Source organism: Sturnira hondurensis, unplaced genomic scaffold, assembly GCF_014824575.4.
Source record: "Sturnira hondurensis isolate 20B ecotype Veracruz unplaced genomic scaffold, ASM1482457v3 Scaffold0025442, whole genome shotgun sequence".
NCBI lineage: Eukaryota > Metazoa > Chordata > Mammalia > Chiroptera > Phyllostomidae > Sturnira > Sturnira hondurensis.
The window spans coordinates 1,494-10,403 of record NW_028098073.1 but is presented as its reverse complement, the minus strand read 5'-3'; the positions used below and the strand labels follow the sequence as shown (position 1 = coordinate 10,403).

At 38.6% G+C, this 8,910-nt stretch overlaps 1 pseudogene; it reads right to left on the bottom strand.

Moving 5' to 3' along the window:
• Window positions 1–489: 489 nt before the first annotated feature.
• Window positions 490–980, bottom strand: LOC118982600 (deoxyuridine 5'-triphosphate nucleotidohydrolase, mitochondrial-like; annotated as a pseudogene).
• Window positions 981–8,910: the final 7,930 nt, after the last annotated feature.

Sequence of the window (8,910 nt, the reverse complement as noted above, 5' to 3'; positions counted from 1 at the left end):
ATAGTCCTCTCATTCTCATTACTTCAAATATTTCTTGCCATTCTCTTCTTGCTTGGAGTGTTTCCACTGAGAAGTCAGTAGGTAGAGACAGCTATAAATCTTTTTTTATCTTTTTTATTATCTCTTAGTTCAGTTTATGTAAGAATCTGAAAAAATTCAAATCCATTTTATAAAAGGTTTTGCTTATCATTTATCAAGTAAACTGGAAAATAAAGTGTTCAAGGGGTAGCATTTAGAAAATTATATAATAAGAATTTGGGGGGAATTAGTAACTGATGTATAGTTGACTGATAAAGTAATCTGTTTAGGTTACCATGCAGATTTATACAACAGTTAAGTGCAGAAAAGCACAAAAATGTACCCTTTTTTTTGGTTATAAGAGAGCTAAGTAGTTTTGGAAGCTAAAGCTTGATTAAGCACCAAAACACTAAAAAGCCTTATTTTTAAGAAAAACGTATGTTTTGTCATTTTCTGTTCTTGGCATACTTTTCAATTCTTTCCAGTCAAACCAAAGCCTCCAGAACCCGTTTTATGTGGTGCAAACCTTCAACTTCCTCTATTTCTGAATAATAAATCCGTTCACAAATGAAGTGTGCATTGTGGTCACATTTTTGACTTCACTATCCTTTGCCAAAATTGAACAGTACAACACCAGTACTTCCTCCATCATCTTCATCTATGACAGCAGCTGCTACATCTGTGAAGTGTTTTTCAGCCAAGCCAGAATGTGGAGCTACTCTTCCATAGCAACCAGCAGGCAGAGCAATCCGACTGTTGGTTTTCCCAAGGGCTTTCTCCATAGGTCACACTGTGCTATCATTCGCAGTGTAGAGGTCATGGTCAGACACTTGCAGGGATCCCTTTGTCTCAGTGCTGACATACTCTGAGAGCAGGAGTAAGAAAAGCCCCATGCTGCCCTCCTTTATAGGTGGGGACTGCTTGCTGGGGGAGATGGCGCGGATCTCTTCAGATCAAGGCATGGCAAAGCAGAACGCTGGCACAGGTTGCCACAGAAGAACAGGAAGGCATGAATGAAGTCTTTCCAAAAATTACATTCAATTTACAAAGCTGTTTTTTAAGACTTTATTTTTTATTTTTTATCAAAGGACAGAGGAGGGCAAGAAACATCAATGTACGGTTGCCTCACATGTGCCCCTGCTGGGGACCTGGCTCACAACCCAGGCATGTGCCCCATGTGGGACCCAAACTGGCAACCTTTGGTTGGCAAGCCGGCACTCTAGCCAGTTACCCACACCAGTTGGGGCCGACTTAGAAAAGTTTATATCTGACATATAGAGAATATGAATTCAGCTAGGGAAAGATATAAAATGAAGACTTTTCTGTAACTCAAAGAAAGAAACAGCCATTGACCATTAAACAAGCACAGAAAGAAACAAGATACATCATGAATAGTATAAGGAAAAACACAAAAAAGTGTGCACTTAAATTTAATGGCAATTGATGCATGGCTGATTCATATTTGAATCGAGTCCCACAATGTCTTAAGTACTGATCTAAAATTACCATTTACTTTCCTAATATGTAAGTAAATGCTAAAATGTCAATCAACAATGTTTGGAGAATTTATCATATAAAAGGAATCACCCTGGAAAGCCAGAAGTGATAATGGCTGACTGAGATTGAGAGATGCTGGTGTCCAAGTCTTTGTCCTAAAGGGCCTGACACAGATTTACAGGGATTCACAGGCTCTTACCTTCAGCTTTGGGACAGCGCATTTAAAGGCGTTAGGGGCATTCAGGGAGGGACTCAACTATCTGCCTTCAGGGCTAAGGCTGGAGGGAGGGCATTCTCTCACACAGAAGTCATCTGAGGCCATTCTTCCCTGCTGAGCCCTCTCCACCATAGAGCGAGAAGGTGCTATATCTGAGTTCCCACCTACCTGGCTAATGCTATGGCCCTGTCCTAGTGATTCCCTGAGGCCTTGTCCCACTCCACTTGAGAATTCACCCAAGTCATATATAGTTGCTTTTCCATACAAATGGCCCCTCTTGTCTTATGGTGCAGACTCTCCTACATCTCTCAAACGGGCTGGATCTGGATCTGCCCTCTGCGTGCTCTATACTTCTCACTCAGTGGCCCAGGCAAAGCCAAAGGACATGTTCTTTCTACATTTTTTAATTGTTGTTCAAACACAGTTGTCTCCACTTTCTCGCATCACTCCCCAAACACAGCCATCCCTCCTTCCCCACATTGATCCTACCTCCCTTTAGTTTTTTCCATGTGAACTTTATACATGTTCCTGAAAACCCTTGCTTTCTATCTCCCCATTATCCCCTCCTAAGTCCCTCTGGTTACTGTCTGTTTGTTCTTTATTTCCATGTTTCTGGTTATATTTTGCTTACTTGTTCTTTTTGTTGATTAATTTCCTCTTGTATGTGTGATCATATGGTGTTCATCTCTCACCACCTGGCTTATTCCATTACCATAATTCTCTCCAGATTCATCCATGCTGTCCCAAAGTTTAGGAGATTCTTCTACCCTAATAACCCTGACATACCTATTCTAAAGAACCTATGCACCCCAATGTTCGTAGCAGCACAATTTACAATGGACAAATGCTGGAAGCAACCTAAGTGTCCATCAGGAAATAAATGGATCAAGAAACTATGATACAGTTGCATGAGCACAAGGACATTTTGAAGTAAAACAGAAAAATAGATTGGCTCACATGGGGGAGGTGCATTGTGCTACAAGAAAATCACTGAGTCTAAACTTCATTGGGACTTGTTTGCAACCCCCAGAGGGCTGAAAATTATAAGTTAGAAAAAACGACCCCTGTCCACAGGCCCCTAGGATTTCTGCATCAAATTCCAGGATCTCAACTACTTACTTCATGACCTCCATTCTTGGCACAAAAACAAAACTTAAAAAAAGAAAAAAAGGCCTAATGTGCAATTTCTCAGCAACATGCACAGATTTTCCGAGTCCCCACAGCAATGCAAGAGAAGCCAGACCACAGTGGCCCTCACAATCCAAAGATAACTTAATTGTATACACTGCACACTTTTTAAAGATTGTATGTATTCATTTTTCAAGAGTGAGGGCTTTGGCCAAAACTACTAGTAGAATAACAGAGGTCACTGGAGTAAAACTAGAAATCTGAGAGCATGTACGAGCACGATTTACTGTGGGAGATGACCTGTCCCTCTGTGACAGCAAGAGAAACAAACCTGAGCTTTTCAAAATACTTTCCACTGAAGCACAGCTTCCCAAACTACACTTGAAGGTCTGGCTTTCTCTGCGACCTTTGTGTTACTCATTTATGACATCTGCCTCTGCATTCTCACCTACCTGGGAAAGCAGATATTGACTTTGTTCTGTAAACATCCCAGTGCTCCTTCATTTGCTCCAAAAATGTCACCAGAACTGGCTTAGAAACAAGACCTGTGTACAAAATAAACATTATTACTTTTTAAGTTTCCACTTTTCAAAACCATGTTGTGCTCAGGTAAAGACACTGCAGGAAAATAACAATATTCTAGATAATCATTCTTTTTCGTGAAAGTACCTTAATGGTTCTAACAATACAGAAATTTTTCAATGTTTTCCTAACCACAATACTTCTCAAAGCCTTTATTTTCTAAAGGAGATAACCTCCAAGTTCTCCCTTGTGATATTGAATCTGAAAGTCTACCATACAAAGTCAAGTACATAAAAGTTGTTATGTAAAGGATAGTTTGTGGTTGGGGCAAGAAATGTGAAGGAAGTCAGCCTCACCCAGGGACATCAGGTTGCTGTAATTCTCCAACATCACATCTGAGTACAATTTTCGCTGAGCGGGGTTCAGACATTCCCATTCTCCCAGAGAGAAATCCACTGACACATCCTTAAAGGTCAAAGATTTCTGGAAAAAAGAGGCAAATTTATCAGGGAGACACGGTACAGGTCTCAGTGTCATCTAACATGAAAAGTATTAAAGTAGTTTTGCCCTAGAAGATATCTTCCATCATTCAGTAAGTCCACTTTGACCCTCCAACACTCTCTAATGTATTTTGGAACACTGACAAGTGATAATAATACATGTCAACAAATCCAAATGCAAAGACATTAATTTTCAGGAAAATAAACTTTAAAGTGAAGAAACAGACACAGGCATATGGATTGTTGAGTGTTGTATTTGTATCATTCAGAATTAGCTGTGTATACTCCTCAGCTACAAAAGGCACAGTGAGTTCAAAGTGTAACTTCTTCAGGTTTCATTCACGCTAAAAATGTAGTTTTGTTAAAATGCAGACTTTGTTTGAGGAGTTGTGGGTGAGGCCTGTGTTTCCACATTTTTCAGAATCTTAGTTGTTTAACTATGGCTTATTGATTATTCTGTTACAAATTTCCTATGTTTTCTCTTTCCCCTCCACCCTGCACCCCCCTGCTCCATAATTGCCTAAGCTCATGCCCATGGGTCATACAAATATGGTCTATGGCTTCTCCATTTCTTATACTATTTTAAATTCCCCCTATTTTGTGCCCACCATTTAAGCTTCTTCATCCCTGTACCTTCTCCCCTATTATCCCCTCACCACCACCCCAGTCTTCACCCTCCTTATGATCTCCAATTCAGTGAATTTGTTCCTCTTCTAGTTGTTTTATTTAGTGCGTGTTTCTTTTGATTTTGCTTTATAGGTTCAGTTGCTAATACTCTGAGTTTATTTCCATTTCACTATTCATATTTTTTATGACCCTAGAAGAGTAGATGTGCCATAGTACTTGGGGTGAAGTGTTGGTTGTTGTTGCTCATACTCATAGTCATCTGACCCAGGCGTAAATTTATCCCATTAAGGTACAAAAAAAATTAAGGCTAAACTATGATGGGAGTGTGTACACTGCCCACAATGAAAAGGAGGGCACAAGTGGAGCCCCCAGTTTGGGTAAACAGGGAGACTGTGCCAGTGGATTCTATAGGGCACTCACTACATGAGTCTACTCTACAAAGGGCAAGCAACATAGCAGCTCTACACAATAAATGGAAGCAAACACAGGGAGATGGCCAAAATGAAGATTAAAAACCTTTTCCCATTTGAAAAAGGAGAACTTAGAGACATTAAAATTAAGAACAATGTGTCAGTAAACAGAGGGGAAGTGGAAGGGGATAATGGGAAAAAGTGAAGAAGAGTTTTCAGGAACAACTATAAAGGACACATGGACAAAACCAAGGGTGGTGGAATGGGGAGGGAGTTGGGGATGACTAGGGTGGAGGGGAGTGGTGGGGGATAAATACAGACCACTGTACTTCAACAACAATAAAATTTTAAAAAGGAGGTAGGAAATGACTACTTTTTTGATAAAGAAGATAATGAATATTCAGTAAGAAACAAGATATCACTACTACACATTCAGATTCTAAAATTAATCCAAATTAAAATCTTTGGTTCCCGTCACATGTCAATTTGTAACAGTATAGAATATTCAAGATGTATTACATGAAAATATGAATCTATAAAAAATAAACTTTACTGAAGTAATTTTCTTTGTTTTTAAGATTTTATTTATTTATCTTTAGAGGGGAAGAGAAGGAGAGAATTATCAATGTATGGTGTCCCTCCTGTGTCCCCTGCTGGGAACTGGCCTGCAACCCAGGCATGTGCCCTGACTGGGAATTGAACCATGATCCTCTGGTTCACAAGCTCATGCTCAATCCCCTGAGCTACACCAGCCAGGGTAAGTGAAGTAATTTTCAAAAAACTAATAACCAGAACTCTGAAGTTATACTTGTTTGCACTTAAAAAAATATTTTAGTGTTAAGAACAGTTGTCTCCACTTTAAAAAAATTGGCATTTGCCCTGCTGGGTGGTGCGTGGGCTACTAATCAAAGGATGGCCAGTTGAACCCCCATTCAGGGCACATGCCTGGGTTGTGCTCCAGGTTCACAGTGGGGCCACCTGAGAGGCCATCACACACTGATGTTTGTCTACCTCTCTTACTCTCCCCTTTCCATCCCTCTAAATATACATAAAATATTTTTAAAAGATAGTAAAAAATTAAATTAGCATTTATTAAGCAGAGCACTGTGATATTGCATAGTGAGCAGCAGTTATATAAAAGACCACAAGAGATACTAAGAGAGAAACTAAGAAAAAAAAAGAAACTAAGAGACACAACTTTATTGTCCAAAGATGCTAGGAGACATACACAAGAGAAACTAAGAGAGAAACTAAGAGAGACAAGAGAAACTAAGAGAAATAGAAACTAAGAGACAAGAGAAACTAAGATGCTGGGAGACATACACAGCAGGCCTGCAGTGGCTACAATGAGGATGTGGCTGGATACTAGGAAACTACAGGAGATCTCAGGACACCTGATTTAATTCAGGGTCATGTGCAGAGGATTTTGGGGTTCTGGAGCTAAGTTTAGATTGTTCAAAATGAACCAAAAAACCCAACATTCTGTGTGAAGAAAACTTATCTAATGCCCACGTGTGGTGGAAGCCTCAGGTGGAAGGAAGACTGTTGCTCACAGCAGCTCTCAGGAAGTCAGGTCAAAAAGGGACATTTAAGCCCTGGCTGGTGTAGCTCAGTGGGTTGAGTGGGGCTGAGAACCAAATGGTCACTAGTTCTATTCCCAGTCAGGGAACATGCCTGGATTGCAGGCCCGGTCACCGGTGGGGGCCATGTAGGAGGCAACCACACACTGATGTTTCTCTAACTCTTTTCCTCCCTTTCCCTGTCTAAAAATAAAAATAAAAATAATAAAAAAGATGGGACATTTAACTGTGACTCTGTGAGATGTTATCTACTGTGAAATTGAAGCAGAAGGTCCTGGCAGTTCAAGGCTCCTAGTTACACAAAATAAATTGCATCAATAATGTCAGCAATATTATAAAGTAGTTTGGCTGAACTCTTCAAAATGCACATATCATCTATTGTAATTATTGGAATGCTCCATTAGGTACAATGAAATATATCAGTAATGGGGAATTTTCACTTTATTTAATTTCTAAGGACACCATGAAAATAAACTGCTAATGCCATAACTGCACTGCACTATGAAAGGACACATTGTTATCTATAAACTTTAGTAAAGTTAGAGATGTAAACATGTTCCAGTACATTCAGCTTTATTAAAAAAATATAAATACACATATTATCTAAATAAAGAATCACAATACAATTGTGTCACCATTTCTCAAACCAAACATTGCAAACATTTGGGGAGTGTTACTGTTCTTGTATATTATAATCCCAGAGTGCAATTTTCTTTGGTTTCTAACTGGAGGTTAACTGTTGAGCAAACGTGGATGTACAACATTGGTATGCACTGAGGGATGAACTGTCCATATTCCATCACATATCGCTGATGGCTTTTTTATTCCAACCTCATCAACTAATATTTAACTATGACTATGATGAAGATACATCAGGATTTTAACAAACTGACATTTCTAGGGAGATTTACAAAAGTAGTTAAAATTAATATTGTTTCTATATCTTACAGAAATCCAAAATAGCATGACTTCCATTGTAACATACAACAAAATTCAGAGTAACCTATAAACAGCAATTTGAAATAATTTTTTTCATACATTGTGCATTATAGTGTCCTCAATCTTCAATGCAAATGTAATTGTTAGTGATGTGCACCTACTACACAAGAATTCACAGGTTGTTAAGGAACCCAGGGATTTCACTCACAGAAGGAATAAAATCACAGTAGCATCAACTGATAGGAGACTGAAATCAGTTGAAATGTTGTCAATATACTATAGTTTATATACTGAGTAATTATACATATCCAGACAAACATCCCATCAGCATTTTGAAGCACACTGGAAAGTAATGATTGGTGTTTTTAAACTTTGCGCAATTCTCTGTACTAAAATTCTACTTTAGAGCAACACCTGAAACCTATCATTTACTCTCTACTCTGAATTATGATATTTTGAGCCTATTTTTCCATTATATACTTTCCTGTATTTTTACACCTTTCAAGCCACTTTCATGCATAAACTCTTTTGGACTATGGGAACTGTGTAATTTCACAAAGTCTACCACTCTTTATGAATATAGAATTCCACCCCACTGTGCTTTCCCTGATATACAACGAGGCTGTAGGTACAGCTATACGATTTTCTACAATCTCTGTTTTAATGTTTTTTTTTTATAGTGTGAATTCTCATATGCCACATAAGAAGTGAATGTTGAAAAATGTGCTTTGAAATGTTGGGTACATTTTGGATATAGGTTAAAATATTGCCACAGTCTCTACGTTTGAACAGTTTTTCTCCAGATAAATGTTTCTCATATTGGATAAGGCATCTCTGATGAATAAAACATTTGTTATATACACTAATTTGTATGGCTTCCCTCCAGTACACATGACCTTATGTCAAAACATTTTCTAACCTAGTCCACGTTTAAAAGCCTCGTTTTTGGTATGAATTCTCTGAAGTTTAGTAAGGATTGAAAGTGGCTAAACGCTTTATCCCATCATGCACATTTAAAAGGCTTCACTACAGTATACAAATATTTTATGATGAATGAGCATTGAGGACTAGTTAAGCCTATATCACATAAGGTACACATGTATAAAGCTTTCCATTGTTGCGAATTGTTTGATGTTGAGTAGGGTTTGAGGGCTGTAAACATGCCTTACCACATGCTCAACACTTTTAATGTTGCTGTGCAGTATAAATTATCTGATGCTGAGAATTATTAAAGTACAGGTTAAAGGCTTTACAAATTAATGGCTTCTCTCCAGTATGAATTCTCTCATGCTGAGTAACAAATGAGGCCGAGTTAAAGACTGCCACATTGAGAACATTAATGAGGCTTTTCCCTGGTGTGAATTTTCAGATGTCGAATGAGGTGTGAGTTCTGGCTAAAGGCTTTCCCACATTGTGTAGATTCATAAGGCCTCAATCCAGTATGAATTTTTTGATGTTTAGTAAGTGTTGAC